The sequence below is a fragment of the Bidens hawaiensis genome, unplaced genomic scaffold (genome assembly GCF_021521415.1).
Source record: "Bidens hawaiensis isolate Kalapana, Puna unplaced genomic scaffold, B.hawaiensis_p1.1 tig00010607_1, whole genome shotgun sequence".
NCBI lineage: Eukaryota > Viridiplantae > Streptophyta > Magnoliopsida > Asterales > Asteraceae > Bidens > Bidens hawaiensis.
Genome location: NW_027504987.1, coordinates 1 through 25,400, shown reverse-complemented (window position 1 = coordinate 25,400; position 25,400 = coordinate 1). Strand labels below are relative to the sequence as shown.

Sequence of the window (25,400 nt, the reverse complement as noted above, 5' to 3'; positions counted from 1 at the left end):
GATTTCCGACGTCAACGATTAATCTTTTCAAACCCATCAACCTTGCCTAAAATTTTTAAGTAACTAAATTTCCCACGTTTATTTCTCTTACAAACACCTTTTACGTAAAATTTCAATTCCCGATTTTATTAAATATTCAATTAACAAATATATATCCACAAAAGTATTTCGTTATACAAAGTATAACCAGGATATTTTTCTAAAAGAAATCTCATTTACCAAATGGGTAGTAACCCATATTATTATCATTACTACTGTAACATTCGTTACTTTTCAAACCCGAAAACCCGACTCATTTAAAATTTTCGGTTTTGTTTACAAATATACGTGTGTGTAAATTTATATTCACAAAATTCTTTTTGATGCCTTTTATCTATTATTCCTCATTAATAAATATTCTCGATGATGTCGTTTGTTCGGTTATTATTCTTTTTCGAAACTCTGAGAATTTAAGTTGCGATGTAAACGGTCATCAAACTATGCAGGTATAATATGGAAAATTGTCCAAGTTTTATAAATCCTTAATACTTTATTAAGCATATCAAAGTTCGGGATCCAAGTCGTAAGTTATATTTAATTTTTGATATTAAAACAATCCGAAGTTCAAGGTTTAAGTTGTAAATCTATATTAATTAAGTTTACAGTGTAACTTAAAACATCTATGGAACTTTAGGGGCCTGTTATGTAACTTAATTTAAATCATAATATTATACTTAATATATAACCCAACCCAGCCGCCACCCCCCAGGCATCGTTTTTCGGCTACAAATTCCGGCGATATTTCCGGCGGCGTCAGCAGTTCCGGCAAGGCCCTAAACACCTCCGAAAATCCCATCTTGACCAAATTGATTATTGTAACAGCTTTGGTCTTCATTAATAAACGCTAATCAACTAATTAATTTGTATTTTAACATCCTTAAAATGTATTATAAATCCGTAATAATCGTCGGAATTTCGTCGAAATCAATTAACGAGCATTAATCAATACACGCTTCAATTACAAGTATAAATAGACCCTAAACAACAGGCTAAACTGGCAGAAAACATCACAACAACATCAAATACTCTCAATAACTCGTATTAATCCTCCAAAATCGGATTCCGGCCGACCCTCTTTCTCCGTCAAGCCGTAACTTTACGAGGTAAGTTTTACATGAATAATGATCTTCATCCACTGTTAATCAAAAACCCTAATCCAATTTCAATAAACATAGGAAGGATTTACCAGATGAGAACCTAGGGTTTTGTTAGGTTGAAGATGACCATGAACTATATTATATTTATATAATTTGTTTTGAATGTTTAACAAACTGTTGTCTTGGTCTGGAGGTTAAGTCTCTAAGGTGTTAGACCACAGACCCGGGTTCGAACCTGGGTCATAGCAGTTTTATATTATATAAAAATCAATTAAATCTTATAAAAATCATAATGAATAAAATAAAATTATTTTTCAAGCTAAATAAATTTATATATATATATATATATTATCTTTTCTCATCTAAAAACTAACTTTTATTTTCGTTAAAGTTTCTTGAAAACCCGATTAATATTATATTACTATTAACTACTCGCTAACTTTTAATATACTAAAAATAAGATTTTACTGTTAAATTCCGTGTTCAACAAGTAATATAATTCTCATGTTAGCTAATTAACAAATTATTAATCCGTTTATTTAAATTCGTTCGTTAAACTAAATTTCGTTAGGTTCTTTCGTTAAACTTTAATTCGTTAACTTATAATTCGTCAAACCATTAAAGATAACTTTATAATTCAACTTTGTTAACCATTGTAATTTGTTAACATAATCTATTTCGAGTTAAATTTATCATTTAAAATCCGTAATTCGCAAACATTATGTTTACTATAATTGTGTTAAACTATTAATCTAAAATTAGTTAAAATAATATTTAGTTCATTAAAATCATTAAAACTTAGAGTAATATTATAATAATCAATATTGGTAAAACTTGTATTATAATCTCAAAACTTCAACATAACTTATCAATATATAATCCCGTTAGATTCTCGATTAAATTCTTGTATTATTTATCCTAGCTAGTGTGGATCATTCAAGCCGGATTTTGTGACGCTTTCGGTTCATACGCCATTTACAACCTTACAACACTTTTGGTTGCTTCGTTTCATTATCATGTTTGCGGCTTATATTACAAGTTTAGATTTGATTTCAAGGTGAGTTTCTCGCAACCCCTTTTTAAACGTTTTCTTATTTTGGGGTGGCATATGTATCCTACGAAACTTCAAGTATTTATGATTTCGATTACAAACTACAATTCACTATCTGGACTTGTGTGTTACTTGATTACTTGCTCAGAATTACTTGCTCAGTGGTTGCCTCAATAAGTATGATCGTACGCTCCCCTTTGCACTCGGGTCCATTGTATCGGGTGTAAAAGGGCCTCATTATCTGAGTAAGTTGGTTGTTACTAACTAGAAAGGACCTTACTTGCGCGATTACCCGAGTATGTTAGTTGATACCAACCGGAAAGGACTTTAGTTGCTCATTTATCACTTGTCCATGAATTGTATGATTTTTACGTATTATATCAAATTGTGAGAATCTCACCAACTATGTTCGTAGCTGACTTTATTTTATACATATGTTGCAGGTGTAGAGATACGAGGATGAAAGTTAGAAGACACATAGCATGCTTAGAGGATATTTAAAGAAAACTTATCATTTTGTTTATTTATTTGTTACAACTTGTATTATTTGATAAACTTGTGTTACATGAAGATTTAAATGAAATAATGTTATTATGGTCACCTAATAGTGTCATGTGTGTTTGAGCAATCTGTACGTCACACTCAGGCATTTCCGGTTTAGCCGGCGTGTTATAGATTGGTATTAGAGCTGTAACTATAAGATAGGACATTAGACGCAGTGCCCTAGTTAGTTATAGCTTATTTTTTTACTTGTTAGGGTTGCATGATAGAATTATGTGAACCTCTACTTGATTGTTTAAACGCACTTACTATTACTATATTACTGCACCGCTGATTTCATTAACGCCTCATGAACACAAGTACATACACACAAGTCCAAGGCTTAGGCCTAAAATAAGTTTTCTCAAACGCAATTTCAAGTAATTTTCAAATTCGGTTTTCCGATATTTCTTTCTCATAAAGATGGTTCTACGTGGCGGGTATGTAGTAACTGGAAGGGAGACGTGCTTGTTTTTCGAACTCTTGACACCAAGGTTATTGAAACCTAAGGATAAGCAATACGCATATATCCAATCAGACATCGGACGTGGTTGCTTACTTGCAGAGTTCGGGAAGGGCATGAAACTTATTAGGCCAAAACGTACCACACCAAACGCCATACGAATCACAACTTTATGTTTTCAACCGTGATCATATCCTTTTTGTGATAAGGATATGGTTGCACTCCTTAGGATGTTACACAAGTCATGGTGGTTCATGCGACGTGTGACTCCGACCCACAATGTTTTACAATGTGTTTTAACTTAAAGTCTGACAAGTCGTGGTGATACACGAATAACCAGCCTTTGGTTCGATTTGATTACACATTTTTATTGTTATTGGAACCTACAAATTATGATGATTCATACAACGTGTGATTCCGAATACTCAATCATTTATATTGTGGCTTTTACAAGTTATTGGGATATATGAATACTCGAGTTTCAATTCGTTTTCTTTATTTGTATATATTCATTATTTCTTATACTTTGAATTGAAAATACGAAAAGTCATGGTGATACATGAATAGTCGATTTTTCAATACTCATTTTCTCGTGTGTTTTAAATTGAGAATTCGAAAAGTCATGGTGATACATGAATAGTCGAGTTTCACTTCGTTTTCTTTATTTGTATATATTCATTATTTTTTATACTTTAAATTAAAATACGAAAAGTCATGGTGATACATGAATAGTTGATTTTTTAATGCTCATTTTCTCGTGTGTTTTAAATTGAGAATTCGAAAAGTCATGGTGATGCATGAATTGTCGATTTTCAATTCGTTTTCTTCATATAATTCTTTTATTATAGGTTTAATTGAAAATTCGAAAAGTTATGGTAGTACATAAACACTCGATTTTCAATTCGATTTCATTACTCATATTAGGTTGTATTGATTCGTTGTTTTTATTTCAAAATTTGATATATTTTTATTCAAAAATTTACGAGATCAGTACTGACTTATGAGCACTTCGATTTCGATTTCAAATCTTGTTTCATTCGATTGTACTTATTTATTTACATATTCCGATTTTAGGAATCTTTGATGTAAAGTTTCTTTTGATTTTTTTATACGAATTTCATATATAGGTCCCGTGTCATGTAAATTCTTCGCGCTTCGTAGCATATCTTCTCGCTTTCCTCGATGTTGCCCTCGAAACTCAAACCACAAAATGACAAACCGAGACTCATTACCAACCATAATAATACATTCAAACCTCAAAGCTACACCTAAGTAAATCTAAACCCAACCTAACCCGTGGATACTCAAACCCAACCCAACCAAGATATTTACACGAGAACCCACTCTTTGTATAACACGGACGATTCCCCCAATCCGCTACCGCGATGTCGAAATGTTCACAAATGGTGCTAAGTTTGGTCTAGTCATCAACTTTTGTCTCATAACTATACATATCTTTATTCCCACCACCTGTTACCCAACCATTTATCCCCTACCTTCTGTCTTACCCCATGTTCAAATTTCAAACTTGTTACTATTATAGTGACTCGAGCACACCCGTTATAGGTGCAAACGAGCCGAGCCGAGCCCGAGCTCGACTAGGCTCGAGCTTGGCTCGTTTAGCTTACACAGAGCTCGAGCTCGTGAGTAGATTTTTAAGCTCGAGCTCGGCTCGGGCTCGGCTCATTGACTATATATTAACTATTTTTTTATATAAGTATAATTATTTTTATATATTTTTTCCTATTATAAATGTATAAAATAATATATATTATTTAGTTATATTTTCATAACATTTTATATATTAATTAATAATTATTAAATATATATTTTAAAAAGTTTTATAAATGACAGGCTCGTTTAGGCTCGCGAGCCGGCTCGAGCTCGATAAGTGAAGCTCGGGCTCAGGCTCGGGCTTGTTTATTAAACAAGCTTATTTTTTTAGGCTCGAGCTCGATTAAGCTCGGCTCGATCGAGCTTTTTAATCAGCCGATCTCGAGTAACTCGCGAGTAGCTCGGCTCATTACCCCTAGTTATAAGGCTTAACTTGTTCCCACCATACAAAATCTTACCCCGTGTTCCTTGACCTCTCAAAGGTTTATTTGATTTTCTACTTCAATAATTCGCCTTTTCAAACATGTTATCTTTGTGTGAAATTAAAGTGAAGTAGCTTATCTTTGTGTGTTGTAGTTTGTGGAGGTCCTTTCTTTGGAGACCTCCAATGGCGACTTGCTTCCTTACCCATTAAGAATGGGGGTTTGGGATTGTATTCGGCAGTAGAGGCTTCCTCTTATGCGTTTGTGGCCTCGAGAGCCCAATCGTGGGTGCTTCAGGATCACATTTTGCGAGACAGTGGTATATGTGGGATGGATTCTGATTATTCTTGTGCTCTGGCTTGTCTTCGTGATATGATTCCAAGCTTCGATTTTAGCAGTTTCTCTAACAAAGAGACCGCCCCCTCTAAAGCCCAGCATGCATTGGCGAGCACTCTTTTTAGTAAAATTGTTCACGACATAGAGTCACACTTTAACATGACAAGCAGATAAAAAGCCATTTTTGAGTGTCTACAAGCACCACATGCTCAAGATTTTCTTCTTGCTATCCCTATAGATGGGTTAGGCCAGCATATGTCTCCAGTGGAGTATCGTAGTATCCTTAAGTATCGTCTTATGGTTCCTCTATTTCCGGTTGATGAGATATGTCCTGTTTGTCGTAAAGCGTGTTTAGACTCATATGGGGAGCACGCGGTGCACTGTAAAGAGCTCCCGGGGTTCAAGTACCGACACGATCTGGTTAGGGATGTGCTCTTTGATATATTCAGACGAGCTGGAATTTCTGTTAAGAAAGAAGCACCTGTGAATTTCCTGACTGACCCGTCGGAGGGAAGATCATCTCTTCGACCGGCTGACATTTTGGTGTTTGGATGGATAGGATGGAAACACGTGTGTGTGGATTTAACAGGGGTTTCTCCTTTGTGGGCTTAGGGAGTAGTGGTTTCGCGGTCGGTCAAGCCGCATTAAAAGCTGCTTCAAGTAAGGTGGCAAAACATGAAAAGGCGTGTCTTGACAACCAACATGTATTTATTCCTTTTGCTTTTAACACTTTTGGTTTCCTCGAGCCTGAAGCTGTGGAGCTACTTACCCGTGTTCAGCGGGTCATGCATAGTAATGTTATGACTCCAAGATCAGCAAATATAGTTTTTAAAAGATTGGGTTTTGCGATTCAAAAAGGGGTAGCGGCGCAGCTTGTTGCCCGCTTGCCTTCTGTTTCGATGTAATCCAATAAACAATCATATATTATGATAGACTAAAAACACTCAGTGAAACATGTTATTATTTCTTGCACTTTTTTTTTCACATTTAGTTCTTTTATAAACATTCTCTTTCGTGAAATTTCAAACCTTTATTATTTTAAATAAATCATTAATAAGTATATATATTATATTATACGAAATATTTCCAATGGTTCATTTTTTTTACTATTATTACTATTACTACTATTGTTATCATCAATACATTATTATTATTATTATTATTATTATTATTATTATTATTATTATTATTGCCATTATTATTATTATTATTATTATTACTACAATAAAACTATTAAAATAAAATAAAATATTTTTCTTTAAACAATTCCTAAACCGTGAGGCTATTATATTACCATCAACGAGTTATTTTATTTAACGACTTACATTTTCTTAAAACGTCACCTAACTAGGAAATCCTTTACATCGAAAGTTTTCCAAAATTTTCTAACTAGCTAAGTATATATGCAAGATTATTATCATAAGTTTCCTTTGAGTTTTAAAACATCGCGTCCCTACAAACGATTTTCACAAACAATGTCATCAATAATTTCTTTTCACTTCTTTGTCAACGCCAACAAGTTTCGGATTAGTAAACCATACCACCACCCCATAATAACTTCTATACCAAAAAACCTACCTTCGAAAAGACAAGCATCATAGGCTAACTTTGATTTCCTTTCTTTCTTCTTTATATACGTATATTAATTTCTGTTTGGACATTTTCGAAATAATTTTAGATATCGATTTCTTTCAAAGGCTGTTTACGAAGTTAATATTGAGTTTGGTTAGTCGTTAATGTACTACTTTCATTCATGGTTGCATTTTTGAATCGTCTTAGGTCTATAACCGATTTCCCATAAACATAATCGTTTAGGTGGAAATTGGGACCATGTACATGTTGAGTTTAGTATTGTTATGTGAATCGTTTGATTATGTTTTTGTTTTCCTTTCGCACAATGTTTCGTCGTATTACTTTATGATCCTTGCTCCATCAAATTAAGACAAATGTCTTACTTTAATATTGAAGTTTCCATTGGTTAATTTGTTTCTAATTTCAACATTTTATCAATTTGAGGCGAATATTTCAATTTGATCTCGAAGTTTCAACTTTTTACTTTAATTTCCTTAATCCCAATGTTTTGCCAAAATTGGGACCAATATCATAATTCAATCTTGAAGTTTCGATTATTTTGTTCTCAATGCTTTATCAATTTGAATCAATGTTTTACTATGATCTTAAAGTTACAATTATTTATTTCTATATTGCGTTGATATTTTCTTTATTGAAAATTTTCATTTGTTTAAATAGTCATTATTGACTCCAAGAACTTACTTAATTCTTTTATTAAAGTTTAGTTATTATTCTCGGACCCAATACTTATTAACTTACGTGCTTACATTTTGTAGCTCAATGATATGCTTACTTAACATGTTATTCTCAACTTTATTATCTCATGTTCATGATTTTAATTGGTGTCATCCATTATCCTAATTATTTCATACTACTCAAGAGTTTTTCGCATTTTGTTTGGTACACAATGTTTGTATCTTTTAAACTTCGATGATTTCATATTCTCGCTTATCCTTGACCTTAAGGATTGGTTTCTATATTTTATTAAATCTTGATCTGTATAGTTCATCGTTCTTGAATTCTAAAGTTTTTCACATAAGGACTTATTATATTTTAAACCCACACAATGGGACAGATTATGTGGACCATCCGACGATAAAGGTAATTATGGGTCGACATGTAATTATCCAAGTCCTCGCATGGAAGACATAATATGTACGTTGTGTGCAATAACTCGAAACCTAGAATGATTTTGAAAGACGGGACAAATGAAATATGATAAGGACATAGTGGATACGCCGCTGGTACATCCTATATATAAGTGCCCTTGCCATATTCACATTTTTGGCGACTTTCGGGTCATTCAAAGATCGACGTTATTGATTTATTTTAATATGTCACACCCCAACCTACGGCGGAATATGCCGGGGCGCAACATAATTGTATCATAGCTCAAAAGACACTAAAGTAATTACATGTGTCAATATCTAAATTATTCATTTCATATTATTCAAGTACACAAAAACATAAACATTGTCTCATGGAAATAAACATTTCAATAAAAAGATATAAATAAGTCTTTAATTCATCATGCAACCTAAGGTCAACTATTCCTTAGCTTGTTTCTTCATCCCAAAAAGCTACCCGCGCCATGCGTGAAAATACATAGTTTGTCAACATAAAGTTAAGCAAGTAATCACAGTTTTGAATACAAATAATATTAAAAATGACAATTCCTTGCGTAAATATGAAATACTACAACTAGCATAACAATAACATAACAATAATATAACAGTTTTCGTTTCACGCATAACGCCCCCAAAATATAAAATGGTAAAAAGGGGGGATGTGAATTACTTACATTATAGGTGGATTGATGAGGATGAGATAATAATAAAGAGTGAAGGTGAACACGTTCAAGTCTTCGAGATACATCAACAAGGATGCCCTAATTGTTTAACGATAGTGTTAATAAATGAGGATAAGATTTAATAACGATTTGAGATTTGATGAGGTATTATTAGTTTCAATGTTATTATTATATTTTAATCGGTTTGAAATATTTGGGAGTCGTTTAGGGTTTAAATTATTTTATTTATTAATTATTTATTAACCAATTAATTTATAAAAAAACAAATTCATATATATATATATATAAAACAAGGGAGAATTTATTCGGACCTTTGAACTAGATTGGTTTAGTACTATAAATAAATGAATAAATAAATAAATATGAATAAATAAATAAATAAAATAATATTTGTTTTAAAGTATTATATGTATGTTTATGTTTATATGTATATACTTACTTATGACGCAAAGCCATGGACAAAATAACATTTTCGAGTTTCGGTTTCATTAAAACAAAGTTTTTTTACCCTTCAGTTATTATAAAGACAAAAATAAAACAAAGGATTAAATTAAATAAAACAAATAAACAAAAACCGGGTCCTGGGGGGGTTCGAACCCGCGCCTGGACCGGTTCCAGGCTTATCATACCCACATGTAACGCCCGTTAATTCCGGTTTCAAGAATTAAAGCTTGTAGAGTATGTATAATTCTCGGGATTTATCCGACGTTTCTCGGAAGCCTTTACGTCATCCCGGTACGTCTAATCGCTTAACATTCCTTCCAAGTTGCATTATTATTAAATTCCGGGGGCTAGAATGAAAATGTTTTATAATATAACATTAAACAAAAAAAAACCCTAAACCTAAGTGCAGCTGCCGATCGGCCACTTGAACAGCCCCCCTCCCTTCTTTGCTTTGACTTTTTGATCGATTCCAATCTCCTAGAAGTAGTTCAAAGTATGTACTACAATCCCCAACACTCTTTTTGTTCACCCCTAATCGTTTTGATGCTCAATTTTGCCGAAACTTTTCGTTGGACAGATTTTTGGCCAAGGTGTAATTGACCCACTTCCCATGGATAAAAATTAGAGTTTCTGGTGTAAAAAGATCCCCAGGTATGACATTTACATCATATTAAAATTTCGTGGTCATTGGAGGTGTTTATGTCGGTCAATCGATTTTATTTCGAAAACTAGGGTCTATCGGGTGTAGAATTGCAAATTGTTGAGTTTGATGCGTTAATCGGTTGAACGACCAACCGAATCAGTTTGTATGGCCCTAGGGGAGTCTTAGGGCTGTGGGAAAATTATTTTTTTGATGCTCGGGGCTGTTTTGGTTGGTGCTTGGTCAATCGAGTCGGCGGTGCGCGAAATTTTCGTTTATATGTCAAATTGAGAGTTGTAAAAAGGAACCGTCAACCCGATCAACTCGGGTGACATAATCATGATGAATGAAAGGTTTAAAATAGGAATTTGGTCCATCTGGGGCTGATTCGTTTAAAAAATGGTTTTAAGGTTTATTACGCGCGTATTCTACTCGATTTGACAAGTTGTTGGGCCTTGGGCCAAGTGTTGGGCATTGGGCCAAGTGTTGGGCCTTGGGCCAAGTTGTTGGGCCTTGGGCCAAGTGTTGGGCCTTGGGCCAAGTTGTTGGGCTTGAATGGCCCATTAGTCAAGAGTATTCTTATGGTCTAGCTTAGTAACACGTTGTGTATACTTTACATGCCCTTGCTTGTGATTGTGCACTTAGGGATTTCCTAGCTCGTTGCAGGTGTTCGATTGATTTCAGGTGAGTTCTTGATGCCCCGTTTAACTCTTTTTAAGTTTTGGGCTAGCATGCACACCTAAGTGTTTTTCTTACTTGATGAAATGTTTTGAATGGTTTTACATAGGCTTGCTAGTATTGGTAAGCCTTGGAATGTTATAGAATATGTATGTATATATATATTTATATATATTTAGAATGGCCAATATTTGGCGAATGTTGTAGTCGTCTCGACTATTGAATGTTGCATATGCCTACCTTGTGTTTGCACGCGCCGAATGTTACGTGTTTGGGTTGTACGTTTGCTCGACCCAGAATGTTTGTAATCGTCTCAACTACTGAATGTTGCGTATGCCTACTTTGTGTTTGCATGCGCTGAATGTTACGTGTTTGGGTTGTACGTTTTCTCGGCCCTGAATGTTATTATTGAATGTTATATATATATATATTGATATATATAGGAATGCACCTATAGAGATGCTCATACGTAAGAATGACTATTTATCGAATGTGGTGACCTAACCGATGTACTTCCGTTTGCTGTTTTAAAACCGTTGGAATGATTATTAAAACTGTTGCTACTTATTTAAAACTTGAACTCACTCAGCTTAAGCTGACTTTGTGCGCATGTTAGTGTGAGTTTCAGGTTAGGAAGAGGATGCCTTATCGCTTGGACGTGTACGGAGCTACTTGGACGGTGAAGGGCATACTGGAATGAAGAATTACTTATGAACCTTTTATTTCAAAAGACTTTTAAAAGTTATACTTAATTTTGATTTTGGGAACTCATTCATCTATTTACGTTTTCCGCCGAATTATACTCTGTAATGCTATTTTAATGCAAAGAATTGTTTTTAAGTTTAATTATTTTTGCGAGTGTTTGGAATGATTACCAACTGTGGGGTTCCCGGGGTTCGGGGCCCTACAAGTTGGTATCAGAGCCATGGTTCGAGGGATCCGAGCATCCCCGAATTCTTGGACTCGAACTGTAAGAAAAGAGACCAGTATGCCTACCGCGAGTAGCTTCACGTCAAGAGGTAACTTTTAATTATTTAGTCATTCCTTTAAATTTAAAAGTTCCCGGTATGTGATTAACTGTTTAAGTGTTAGATGGAAGGCTAAGAGGTTAGGGGCAGGGGGTGGTTAGGACGGGCGGGTGAAGTAAATGACTAATTACACTTGATCAACGTCATTAACAGTTTACCCTTACCTTACATGTTCTAATTACCACTTGTACTTGACCGTGTTAAAATTCTGTCTTTGTAGGGATAAGTCATGGTTAATACTCGAGCTGCTAAGAGAGGTGGTCCTAGTGTTAGCGGCCGTGGTCATAAGCCACGTGCCGCAGCCGAGAAAGAGATTCCTACTCCCCAGTGGGAGGAGACCCCGATTCTTGAGGAGGGGGATAACCCCGCCTTAGATCCAGTTTTACGCGCGGCTATCGTGGATGAGGTTTACCAGGTGCTCCATAGCACCATTCCGGAGATCGTTACTGAGGCCGTCAGGGCCATGGAGGAGTCGCTGGTTGGTAAGGGTTCGGATAGGGGAATGAAGAGTAAGGAAGTGCAGGTCGAAGAGGAAGAGGAAGTGTATGTGCCGAGTAGGGATGAAGATGAGGTGCGGACTGTTAGTGCATCGACCCGGGGTTGCTCGTATTGTGATTTTAAGAAGTGCGACCCCCTTTCCTTCAATGGTACTAAAGACGCTTTGGCAGCGCATCAGTGGGTGAGAGAGATGGAGGCTGTTCTGAGGGTTAGTAAGTGTAAGGGAGATGACATGGTCACTTATGCTACCGCCTCGTTTCGTTCCGAGGCATTATGTTGGTGGGATAATCTGGTGCAGGCTATGGGTGATCGATCGATTAGGAGGATGACATGGGATGGATTGAAGAAGTTGGTTCTCGATTAGTTCTGTCCTCCACACGAATTGGATAAAATTGAACAGGAATTCTTGACCTTGGAGGCGAGCAGTATGACACATTGGGAATACACCACAAAGTTCAACAAGGTGGCTCGCTTATGTCCCGATTTGGTTACCACTAAGGCAAAAAGGATTAAGAAGTAAGTGTAGGGCCTCCCGGTGGATGTTCGTAGGGGTGTGGTGACCACCGACATGAACTCCTTTCACTCGGTGGTTGTCAAATCCCAGGGCTCAACTCTGGACAGGCGGTGGAAACTACCAAGCTGGAGTACGGTAGGGGCAGAGGGAATTTCCGGTGGAGAGGTGAAATGCATAGAGATCGGAAAGAACACCAACGGCGAAAGCACTCTGCTGGGCCGACACTGACACTGAGAGACGAAAGCTAGGGGAGCGAATGGGATTAGATACCCCAGTAGTCCTAGCCGTAAACGAATGGGCAGGTACATTATATGAGCAGAGGGAGAAGTTACCGCCGAACGAGGCTAGGAAGACTTTGAACACTAATTCGTATGGTAAGCAGACTGGGGGAAACAATTTTAGTTTGTCTGGCAAGAGGGTGAAGACTAAAATTTCTGAGTTTAGGAGGGATGTGGCGTTCGGTAATTACAAGAAGTGCGGAAAACTACACAAGGGGGAATGTAATAGTGGGTCCGGCACCTGTTTTCGTTGCGATAAGGTTGGGCACCCCCATTACGAGTGTCCGAATCTGACTTGTTTCCACTGTAGGGGTTCCGGTCACTTGTTATCAAACTGTCCTACCAGTAAGTGGGGGGGGGGGGGGTCCGGTCAGGGGACTTCCTCAAGAGGAAAGATGGAAGGAAAGCCGAAGGCCAGGGCAAGGGCCTTCAACATCTCCAAGAAGGAAGCGAAAGAGGATGCGGATGTCGTTTCAGGTACTTTTTCCTTATTTAGCTTTCATTCCACCGTTATAACTTCTTGTTCCTTTGAAATCGTATGTGTTGACCATGTAGCCAAGTAGTAGTATAATATCGTCCCAGGTAGTTTTCTACTTGATGAGTTACAGGCGTCAGTTTTATTTGATTTGGGCGCCAGTAGGAGTTTTATGTCTACAGCTTTCTGTTCCTCGTTGAATAAATCACCCGAGCGCGTAGTCGATGTGTTTGAGGTTGAGGTTGTCGTAGGAAAATCCATGTTCGTGTCTAGGGCTATTCAGGGTTGTTCCATCGAGTTGTCTGGTTATAGATTCCCGGTGCGATTGTATTTGATGCCTCTTGGTTGTTTCGATGTGGTGCTCGGGATGGATTGGCTCGCGAATGTTGATGCTCAGATCATTTGTGGTCAGAAACTCTTTCGTCTAAAGGCCCCGGATGGGACTCGAATTACGGTCTTCGGTGATCGGAATGTTGCGACACCACATATTATATCCATGCTTAAGGCGGGAAAGTTGATGCATCGGGGGTGCGGGGCGTATCTGGCGTATGCTATGAATGTGAATACCGAGGTGGCTACCGTCGATAATGTTCCTATTGTTCGGGATTTCCTGGATGTATTTTCAGATGATTTGTCATATGTGACGCCGGATCGCGAGGTCGAGTTCCAGATAGACCTTGTATCGAGCGCCAAACCCGTTGCCCGAGCTCCCTACCGCCTAGCACCGAATGAAATGAAGGAACTTATGGCTCAGTTGGAAGACTTGCTCGATAAGGGCTTTATTCGACTGAGCATCTCGCCTTTGGGTGCCCCGGTCTTGTTCGTTAAGAAGAAGGACGGTAGCATGCGAATGTGCATTGACTACTGTGAGTTGAATAAGCTCACTGTTAAAATCCGGTACCCGCTCCCGAGGATCGACGACTTATATAATCAGCTCCAAGGGGCTAGTTGGTTCTTGAAGATCGACTTTAGGTCTGGGTATCATCAGCTGAAGATTCAGGAGGAAGATATTCCTAAGACTGCCTTCCGCACTCGTTATGGACATTATGAATTTCTGGTGATGTCTTTCGGTTTGACCAACGCACCGACTGCGTTCATGGATCTTATGAACCGAGTGTGTAGACCGATGCTCGATTGTTCGGTTATTGTGTTCATCGACGACATTCTGGTGTACTCTAAAAGTGAATCCGATCACGCTAGTCATCTCGTGGAAGTGTTGGAGGCTCTACGGAAGAACAAACTGTATGCGAAGTTCTCTAAGTGTTCCTTCTGGCTGCGTGAGGTTCAATTCTTGGGTCATGTTATTAACCCGAGTGGTATTCTGGTTGACCCTGCAAAGGTGGAAGCCGTGAATGAATGGGAGTCTCCAAAGTCTCCATCTGAAATCCATAGATTTCTGGGTTTGGCGGAGTATTACCGCCGCTTTATTCCCGACTTTTCGAAAACTGCTTCTTCGCTGACCAGGTTGACTAAGAAGAGTGTTAAGTTCGTTTGGGGTACTGAGCAAGAGGAGGCTTTTCTCGAGTTGAAGAACCGGTTGACGAATGCCCCTATTTTAGCTCTACCTGATGGCACCGACGATCTGGTGGTTTATTCTGATGTCTCCTACCAGGGGCTTGGGTGTGTTCTGATGCAGCAATGTCGAGTCATCGCGTATGCCTCGCGGCAATTAAAGCCTCACGAGGTGAATTATCCTACCCACGATTTAGAACTGGCGGCGGTTGTGTTTGCGCTTAAGTTATGGAGGCATTATCTGTACGGTGTTCACTATTTATACCGATCATAAGAGCTTAAAGTATTTCTTCGAGCAAAAGGAACTGAATATGCGACAACGTCGATGGTTGGAATTGATTAAGGACTACGACCTGGAGATCATGTACCATCCGGCTAAGGCTAACATGGTGGCCGACGCGTTAAGCCGGAAGGAGAGACCAAAACCTATTCGTGTGAAATCCTACCAGCTTATTCTCAAACCCGACATTTTGAAACAAATAGCCAACGTCCAGAATGAAGCGTTGCAGGTGGAATGGATTATGTCAGAGCGTATTTGGGGTCAGGAAAAGTTGTTGGAAGACGTCGGTGATGGGGTGAAGTATAAGGATGGGCGTTTATGGGTACCGAGGTATGGACGTTTCAGAGGTAAAAATTTTAGATGAGGCGCACAAGTCGCGCGATTCCATTCATCCGGGCGCGACCAAGATGTACCAAGACTTGAAAAAGAATTATTGGTGGCCTGCGATGAAGTTTGAGGTAGCTCAGTATGTAAGTAAGTGTTTGTTTGACATGTCTGCAAGTTAAGGCCGAGCATAAGAAGCCATTTGGGAAACTTCAGCCGTTGGAAATACCTGAATGGAAATGGGAGCATCTTACTATGGATTTCGTGACTAAACTGCCTCGTACTCCTAGGGGTAATTATGACACCATTTGGGTAATCGTGGATAGACTGACCAAGAGCGCTCACTTCTTGCCAATTCGAGAGACTTTTAATTCTGAGCAGCTGGCCGATGTGTTTATTCGTGAGATCGTCTCTAGGCACGGGGTTCCGGTATCTATTGTTTCGGATAGGGATACGCGTTTCACCTCCAGATTTTGGAAAAGGTTTCACGAGGAGATGGGCACCAAACTCCTCATCAGTACTGCTTATCACCCGCAGACGGATGGTCAGTCCGAGAGGACCATTTAGACTCTCGAGGATATGTTGCGGTCTTTTGTTATCGATTTTGGTGGTTGTTGGGACCGTCACTTATCGTTGGTAGAGTTCTCGTATAATAACAGTTATCATGCCACGATTGGGATTCCACCGTTTGAGATGTTGTATGGTAGGAGGTGTAGGACTCCGGTCTATTGGGGTTCCATTGGTCAGAAGCAGTTGGGTAGTTTGGAGGTGGTCGAGGCTACGACTGAGAAACTCGACAAGATTAAAGCATTTATGAAGGCCGCGCAGGATCGTCAGAAGTCTTATGCAGATAAAAGGCGAACGCCTATTGTGTTTGAGGTTGGGGATCGGGTTATGTTAAAAGTTTCTCCCTGGAAGGGCATTATTCGTTTTCGTAAGAGGGGAAAGCTCAGTCCGAGGTTTATTGGCCCGAGTCGGTGAGGTAGCATGTAGGCTGGAATTGACCGGGGAGCTCGCGAGGATTCACCCTACTTTTCACGTGTCCCATCTGAGGAAATGCCTAGCGGACGAAGAGGCCCATGTGCCTCTCAATGATATTGAACTCAATTGTAACCTGAACTACACTGAACAACCGATTGCTATTCTTGACCGTCAGGAGAGGCGTTTGAGGAATAAGGTGGTTAGACAAGTGAAGGTGCAGTGGAAACACCGTAGGGGTTCCGAGGCCACATGGGAGTCCGAAGACGAGATGATGAAGCATTATCCGCAGTTGTTCCTGTCGCATCGGGATTCGAGGACGAATCCCACTGTAAGGGGGGTGGACTTGTAACGCCCTTTAATTACTGTTTCAAGAATTAAAGCTTGTAGAGTATGTATAATTCTCGGGATTTATCCGACGTTTCTCGGAAGCCTTTACGTCATCCTGGTACGTCTAATCGCTTAACATTCCTTCCAAGTTTCATTATTATTAAATTTTGGGGGCTAGAATGAAAATGTTTTAAAATATAACATTAAACAAAAAAAAAACCCTAAACCTAAGTGCAGCTGCCGATCGGTCACTTGACCAGCCCCCCTCCTTTCTTTTCTTCGACTTTTTGATCAATTCCAAGCTCCTAAAAGTAGTTCAAGGTATGTACTACAATCCCCAACACTCTTTTTGTTCACCCCTAATCGTTTTGATACTCAATTTTGCTGAAACTTTTCGTTGGACAGATTTTCGGCCAAGGTGTAATTTACCCACTTCCCGTGGATAAAAATTAGAGTTTCCGGTGCAGAAAGATCCCCAGGTATGGCATTTACATCATATTAAAATTTCGTGGTCATTGGAGGTGTTTAGGTCGGTCAATCGACTTTAGTTCGAAAACTAGGGTGTATCGGGTGTAGAATTCCAAATTGTTGAGTTTGATGCGTAAATCGGTTGAACGACCAATCGAATCAGTTTGTATGGCCCTAGGGGAGTCTAAGGGCTGTGGGAAAATTATTTTTTTGATGCCCGGGCCTGTTTTGGTTGGTGCTTGGTCAATCGAGTCAGCGGTTCGCGAAATTTTCGTTTATATGTCAAATTGAGAGTTGTAAAAAGGAACCGTCAACCCGATCAACTCGGGTGACATAATCATGATGAATGAAAGGTTTAAAATAGGAATTTGGTCCATCTGGGGCTGATTCGTTTAACAAATGGTTTTAAGGTTTATTACGCGTGTATTCGACTCGATTTGACAAGTTGTTGGGCCTTGGGCCAAGTTGTTGGGCATTGGGCCAAGTTGTTGGGCCTTGGGTCAAGTATTGGGCCTTGGGCCAAGTGTTGGGCATTGGGCCAAGTTGTTGGGCCTTAGGTCAAGTGTTGGGCCTTGGGCCAAGTGTTGGGCCATGGGCCAAGTTGTTGGGCTTGAATGGCCCATTAGTCAAGAGTCTTCTTACGGTCTAGCTTAGTAACACGTTGTGTATACTTTACAGGCCCTTGCTTGTGATTGTGCACTTAGGGATTTCCTAGCTCGTTGCAGGTGTTCGATTGATTTCAGGTGAGTTCTTGATGCCCCGTTTAACTCTTTTTAAGTTTTGGGCTAGCATGCACACCTAAGTGTTTTTCTTGATGAAATGTTTTGAATGGTTTTACATAGGCTTGCTAGTATTGGTAGGCCTTGGAATGTTATAGAATGTGTATGTATATATATATTTATATATATTTAGAATGGCCAATATTTGGCGAATGTTGCAGTCGTCTCGACTACTGAATGTTGCGTATGCCTACCTTGTGTTTGCACGCGCCGAATGTTATGTGTTTAGGTTGTACGTTTGCTCGACCCTGAATGTTTATAGTCGTCTCGACTACTGAATGTTGCGTATGCCTACTTTGTGTTTGCATGCGCTGAATGTTACGTGTTTGGGTTGTACGTTTTCTCGGCCCTGAATGTTATTATTGAATGTTATATATATATATATATATATATATATATATATATTGATATATATAGGAATGCACGTATAGAGATGCTCATACGTGAGAATGACAATTTATTGAATGTGGTGACCTAACCGATGTACTTCCATTTGCTGTTTTAAAACCGTTGGAATGACTATTAAAACTGTTGCTACTTATTTAAAACTTGAACTCACTCAGCTTAAGCTGACTTTGTGTGCATGTTAGTGTGAGTTTCAGGTTAGGAAGAGGATGCCTTATCGCTTGGATGTGTACGGAGCTACTTGGACGGTGAAGGGCATACTGGAATGAAGAATTACTTATGAACCTTTTATTTCAAAAGACTTTTAAAAGTTATACTTAATTTTGATTTTGGGAACTCATTCATCTATTTACGTTTTCCGCCGAATTATACTCTGTAATGTTATTTTAATGCAAAGAATTGTTTTTAAGTTTAATCATTTTTGCGAGTGTTTGGAATGATTACCAACTGTGGGGTTCTCGGGGTTCGGGGCCTTACACCACACACCAGCCATCGAGCTGGTGTGTTGGTTTGTGAGAAATACCTGCAGATTAATATATAACTAATTTCTAGTTTAACCCCAAATCCCCTTTAAAACCATAGAATCTAAATCCGATGATTTGGTTGTTGTCTGTTCAAATTAGTTTAGGGTTATTGATTAGCAGACATAAGCGATTCATAAGCATGTTTCAATTACCTATGGTGGTCGCGGATTGGGGGTTAACGAACAGCAAGTGGGTCGCGGCTCCGCTTAAGGTCAAACAGGTTCTTGGCGGCTTCGTATAGGGCAATTGAGTTAGGGTTTATGATCGCGATGCTATGAGGAATGTGTGTGCATGTTTAATTGAATTATCATTGTGTTTATATAGTAATTCAGAGTCGGTTGAGCCACGGTTTTGATTATGGTTAATTAGCAAGCGATTTTGATTCGTTTTCCCAATTTAGAGTGTCGGTAGGATCGATTTTGTTACTAAACGATTTGGTGAAATCAATTTCTTGATTATGTCCGAAAATTGAGGTCCAAGAAATGGTTTGATGGTTTTTGGCCGACGGTTTAGAGGAAGGAGAAGGCAATATTATTTTATTGTTATAATTATGTATAATATTTGCACTTAGGTCCTCACTTTTTGATATTGGATACACAATTGAATTTTTAGTTATTTAAAGGTCGTTTGTGTGCATCTTTGATAGTTAATCTAAATTAACAAATAAAATGTACTAAAAATGTGGAAGTTTATTGATTATTTACCCGAATAGGAATCGGGTCATGTAATGATTACAAGTAAAAGAAAAACAGAAAACCGAAATGTTAAAGCATTCCCTACTTTTGGAAATTTCGTCTCGAAATTAGAGATTAAGCTGTAACGAAGAGGTGTGGGTACTTGGCTTCCATTTGGTCTTCCCGTTCCCAAGTGAACTCGGGGCCCCGCTTGGATTCCCAACGTACTTTGCCAAGCGGAATGTGGCTACGCTTTGTTTCTTTGTCCATATAATCCATGATTTCAATGGGTTTCTCGATTGCACACATAGATTCATCAACTTGTACTTCGTCGAGGGGTATGTGGAGGTTCCCCTCGGCTAAGCACTTCTTGAGATTGGAAACGTGAAAAGTCGTATGAACATTGGAGAGCTCTTCGGGAAGATTTAGACGATAAGCAACTCGACCAACCCTTTCAACGATTTCAAACGGTCCAACAAAATGAGGAGATAACTTGTTTCTTTTACCAAATCGAACCACTCCCTTCCAAGGAGATACTTTTTGGAGAACTTGATCACCAACATTAAACTCGAGGGGTTTACGACACTTATCGGCATAGCTCTTTTGACGGCTACGAGCGGCAAGGAGATTTTGACGAATAAGAGCAATCTGGTCGGAAGTTTCTTGAACAAGCTCGGGACTGGTAATTTTCAATTAACCAATCTCGTTCCAACAAATCGGGGAACGACATTTTCGACCATAGAGATCTTCAAAGGGTGCCATGCCAATACTAGTGTGAAAACTATTATTATAGGAAAACTCTACAAGTGGTAAGTGAGTATCCCAATTGTTAGGACCGATCGGGAGACGGTTTCCCAACGATTCTCGGGGGCAACGTGTTAGAGTGCGGAATCCTACTAACACGGCGACTCGGTGGTAATCAACGACACAAACGGTAGCAATTCCTAGGATGATATGACGACCAGGTGCGGAGGAAAGGACCGAAGGGGTTGACGGGCAGAGAGGATTTCCGGGGAACAGGTCGGATGTGTATGTGTGTTATGTGTGCTCTAGTTTCTGAAAATCCCTAAGTAACGTTTATATATCGAAGACTCATTCGATCGGATGAGTCTCTCATTCGATCGAGTGAAGCTTTGTTCGATCGAATGAGCCTGGTTCGATCGAATCAACCTTTTGTTCGATCGAACCAGTTTTCGTTTGACATTTACAATACGTTAACTAGGTTTCACTATCTTTAGTCTCACGCCGACCTACCCTGATAGAACTGGGGACATATATATGACATTTCATGTCCTAACAAACTCCCCCTTGGAGCCAGTTCTATTTATGTTTTAACCAATCGAGATTTCTTGCTCGACTGCAACTCCCCCTTGGAGTTATCTCTCCCTCTCTGTTCTCAAAGCTAGTGGTGCCCTCATTGCATCCACCAAACTCCTGTCTTCATGGAGTTATCTCACGATCCAATGGTGCAGTCTGTCAGACTTACCATAGGTTCCACATATCATGAGATGCTGTCAAATGGAATATAAGATTAACATTTAAGCACAGTTGTAGTAGATTATCAAACATGAAAGTAAAGCATAATCTAGCACAATATTCCAAAGTATATTAAAATCACTCCAAAAACAATTACAACCAGAAGATAAAACTTTGAATTACAAAGAAACCAAATAAACAAAACATATAACAATTAATCACTGGTTCCCTGTGTATATTTCTTCTGTTGTTCCTTCCAGTTAGATCCTGCATGTATGTCATAGGCAAAACAGATCCTAATGACATTTCTGTACTTTAGCGCTTGCTCCATGTCATCGGGGGCATAAAGAATTTCTGTCTTGTATAGAGTAAAAACATCCTCCCTTGACAAGTTGGTGAGCCACATAGGATCAAAAATGCGGATTGTGCTCCAATTACCATTGTCGTTGAGCACTATAACTGCTTCATGTAGTCTTCCGTCGTAGTACCAATGCCTGAACGATTTGTAGAAGTCCTGCTTCATCTTTCGTAGCGGAATCTTCTTCATTGTAAGTGGTGGCATGTACTTCAAAATGACTTTCGGCCTGTTGGTGATCGGATCGATCTCCTTTTTACTTGTATAACGCTTTGGCCTTTGCGGTGTAATCAATCTCCATTTTGAGTTGTATTCCTTTCGTAATACACTCTGATAGTACGATGCGAATGGAGATGAGCTTGCGTATAGCATGTCCAGGTAATTAAGACGATTAAGATCGTAAGTTGGAAGAGTCTTCAAGTCTGTGATTCGTTGATAGTACTCAACCCCCTTTTCCCTTTTGACAGCTACGCAGTTCAGGTCTTTCAGACACGCCCAAGCTAGGATTTCTCCAGAGGTTCTCCGACCCTTAGTATCATATGACTTTGTGTGAGGAATGGTCGGTTTCGCTTGGCGTTTAGACTTGATCTTTTCAAGAATAGCATTGAACGCTTTCTTGCATTCTTCTGTTTTGTCTTTAAATTCGGCTTGATCGGCTTCAGACGGCTGTTTCATAGCATTTGACCTTTCGTCAGCCTTCTTCTGCACTTCCTCCTCGTTTACGTTTTGAAAGAAGCTTGATGAGTTGGGAATATCGTCAGTTTGCGACGTGTAGTATTCAGGATATTCTTCCCTTGTCAAGTCTTCTATTTCGACATCTTCGAAGTGAGGAGGATCGACTTGTGTCGGATCAGCGGCCGTCGGTGATGGTGAGTCGGTTGAAGCAGCTGCAGCAGATGTGGATTCTGTTGAAGGCAAGGCCAGAACTTTGCCTGTTTCTTCGTTTGAAAACTCGAACATTTGCTCTAGCTCTTCTTCCGTGAAATTGTGCGAAATCTCACCTTCTTCCAAGTCTCCACTTGAGAAGATTTGCTGTTCATCTGGGTTGTCCAAGAGATACGTGAAAAAACTCCGCTGCTGTTTTTGACTGCAGCGGTTGGACATTTGATGTATCAGCATCACCTGCTTGATTAATAATCACAACACAGTAAAAAAAAAGAAATTTTTTTTAAATAAACATATGTAATATCATAAACGTTAAGTACAAAACAATTACATATGACAATGGGATATAAATAAGGATTACAAGATTTAAACATTAAAATCCTCACTACATTCACTCAAAAATCACTCAGTTACCTTCACCTTCATCATCATCTGAGTTCAGCTCGTCGGTGTCCACATCAACATTAGCTGGACCTTCCAGACGAAGAACGTCTCCTTTAAGCTCAGTCACCTTAGCTTCAAGGTTTCTGTTTGACTCCACAAGGCTTTTATTGGACTCTACCAGGCTTTGATTTGACTCTTTGAGCTCTGTGATAGCAGATCCCTGTTCAGCAACAGTAGCAGTGAGCTGAGTGTTCTCAATCTTCAACCTGTCGTTGTCAGCTTGAAGTTGAGCCATTTGTTCATCTCTGATTCTGTTATGCTCTTCCTGCTGTGTCCTGAACATGAACATCTGCATCATCGCCTTGTGCAGGTCGGCAATTTCAGAAGCGACCTTGGGAGGGAGGGAGATCTCCTGTTGAGGTTGAGGAGGAGGTGGCGGTGCGGACTGAGGTGTTGGAGGAGGAGCTTGTTGTGCTGGAGGAGCAGTAGAAGAGGTCCCAACTGATGGTAACATTGCGGGACGAGGTTGGCTGGGAAATAAATTCCTGTACTTTCGAGTAACCTTCCTCTTTTGTCTCTTCGCCGGCCTTTCTTCACCTGTCGGTTGATCAGCAGGCTGCTCCTCAAACACTACTTCTTCACCGGTTTCCAAATCTTCAACATTTAAGTAGGTATCAGCTTCCTTCTCTGCATCAGTCCTGGTGTCCTCAGGGACTACTTCCTCTTCAGTGTCTGATTCATCACTGGTTTTCTGATACGGAAGGTCCTCGACATCTGAGTCACTTGAGGTGTTCCTCCACTTCCTCTTTGGTGGAGCCTGATAAAACGGATTCGCCACATGCCCAAAACAACGTTTGTGTGGGGGCCTTGTTGGACGATCCTTGTACGACTTGAGACGGTTCAAAGTCTCATTCTTCATGTGGTCTAGCTTTACCACATCTCCGTCATTCTCTTTCAACAGCCCCGGTGCCTGGTCATCAACTATCATCTGCACAAACCTCGGGTACCGTAGAAACTTCTCACCCGCCCCTTGTTTTATGGTGATGTTTTCCACCATGTGACTGAATGTCATTTGAGAGAAATTGAAGGGGCGGTTCATCACGAGTGCTGCCACGGTGAATTGCATGCTCTCCCTTATCTTATCAAAACTTGTACGTTGAGGACCCAGACAGTGCATCACCACGTGCGCCAGATATTTGAATTCTGGGCACAAATTTGCTTTGAGAAGCAGACCGGCATTGAGATCGCCGTCATACTTCATGCGTGCGAAACATCCTCTCGTTGCTGCAGGATGTAATGTGGTCGGGTCAGAGTCTGTATCTGCAAACCCGCAGACATCTCTAAGAATCTGGGCAGAAACAACAATTTGATGCCCTCGGACTGTGGAGCGTATCACCGACGGCTCGACGGACTTGTCGTGCGTGGCGTTTCTCCAAAACTCCTGTTGAACCGACATTATCGGCTCAACGATCCTTGAGATAGGAATGAAGATCCTTGACCTCTTTAAAAACTTAATCATCTGCGCAAAGTCCTTGCCGTGACTTGATTTTTCATCTAAAAATGCCACAATGTTGTGTTTGATCGACGTTTTGTACGGAGCAAAAACCTGTGCAGCTTCAGCCATTGAATCTGTATACATAGACATGTTAAAACAGACAGATATCTAAAAGACTGAATTTGTTAAAAATTTTTTTTTTTTTTTTTTTTTTTTTTTTTTTTTTTTTTTTTTTTTTTTTTTTTTTTTAACTTCTGGACTGGTTCGATCGAATTATAAAGGATTCGATCGAATGAACTAATCATCCGATCGAGTGAGACATATATTCGATCGATTTAGACTGGTTCGATCGAATGGACTCATTCGATTCCTTCAACCAGAACCCAGATTTCAAACGAGACCCGAATCGGTTTTTTCGACCGATTAACCACAATCAACATGTGCGAAACATTGAAAGATGTTGTTTACCATGTTTTCCCAATGACCCTCATGACCCGAAAACTAAAAAAAAAAAACTCAGTTTTATTGTCGGGACCGTTTCCGACACCAAAAACGGCCCGAAAACCTATCGAAACGCGGACGAAAATCAATAAAACTTACATTTTTGAAATCTACGCGAAAAAGTGAATAAACTGGTCGGATCAAAAAGAGGTTTTAGCCCGATCGATTTTGAGAGGGAAATTTCAAATTCTTTTCGGATGAAAATGTCCGATCGAATGACTTCTGCTATTTATACAGATTTTTGACTCATCCGATCGAATAAACTTGTTCGCTTGACTCATCCGATCGAATGAGACACACTATTCGATCGGATGGATTTCTTCCCTCAAACTGATTTTTCATAATAACTTATCCGATCGATTTGGCACATTCGATTGACTGACTCGATCGAATGGCTACATGTTCGATCGAATGAGGAAAAGTTTTAGAAAAATTTGACTTTTTAAACTTCTTATTCCCCGTCATCGATCACGGTGCTTTTGAACCTGCAAGAAAACTTAAACTTTTGACATTTGGTTAGTTAGCATAGAA

At 39.3% G+C, this 25,400-nt stretch overlaps 1 pseudogene; it reads left to right on the top strand.

The window, feature by feature from the left end:
* The first annotated feature begins 12,771 nt into the window (after positions 1–12,771).
* Positions 12,772–13,042, top strand: LOC143609715 (18S ribosomal RNA; annotated as a pseudogene).
* Positions 13,043–25,400: the final 12,358 nt, after the last annotated feature.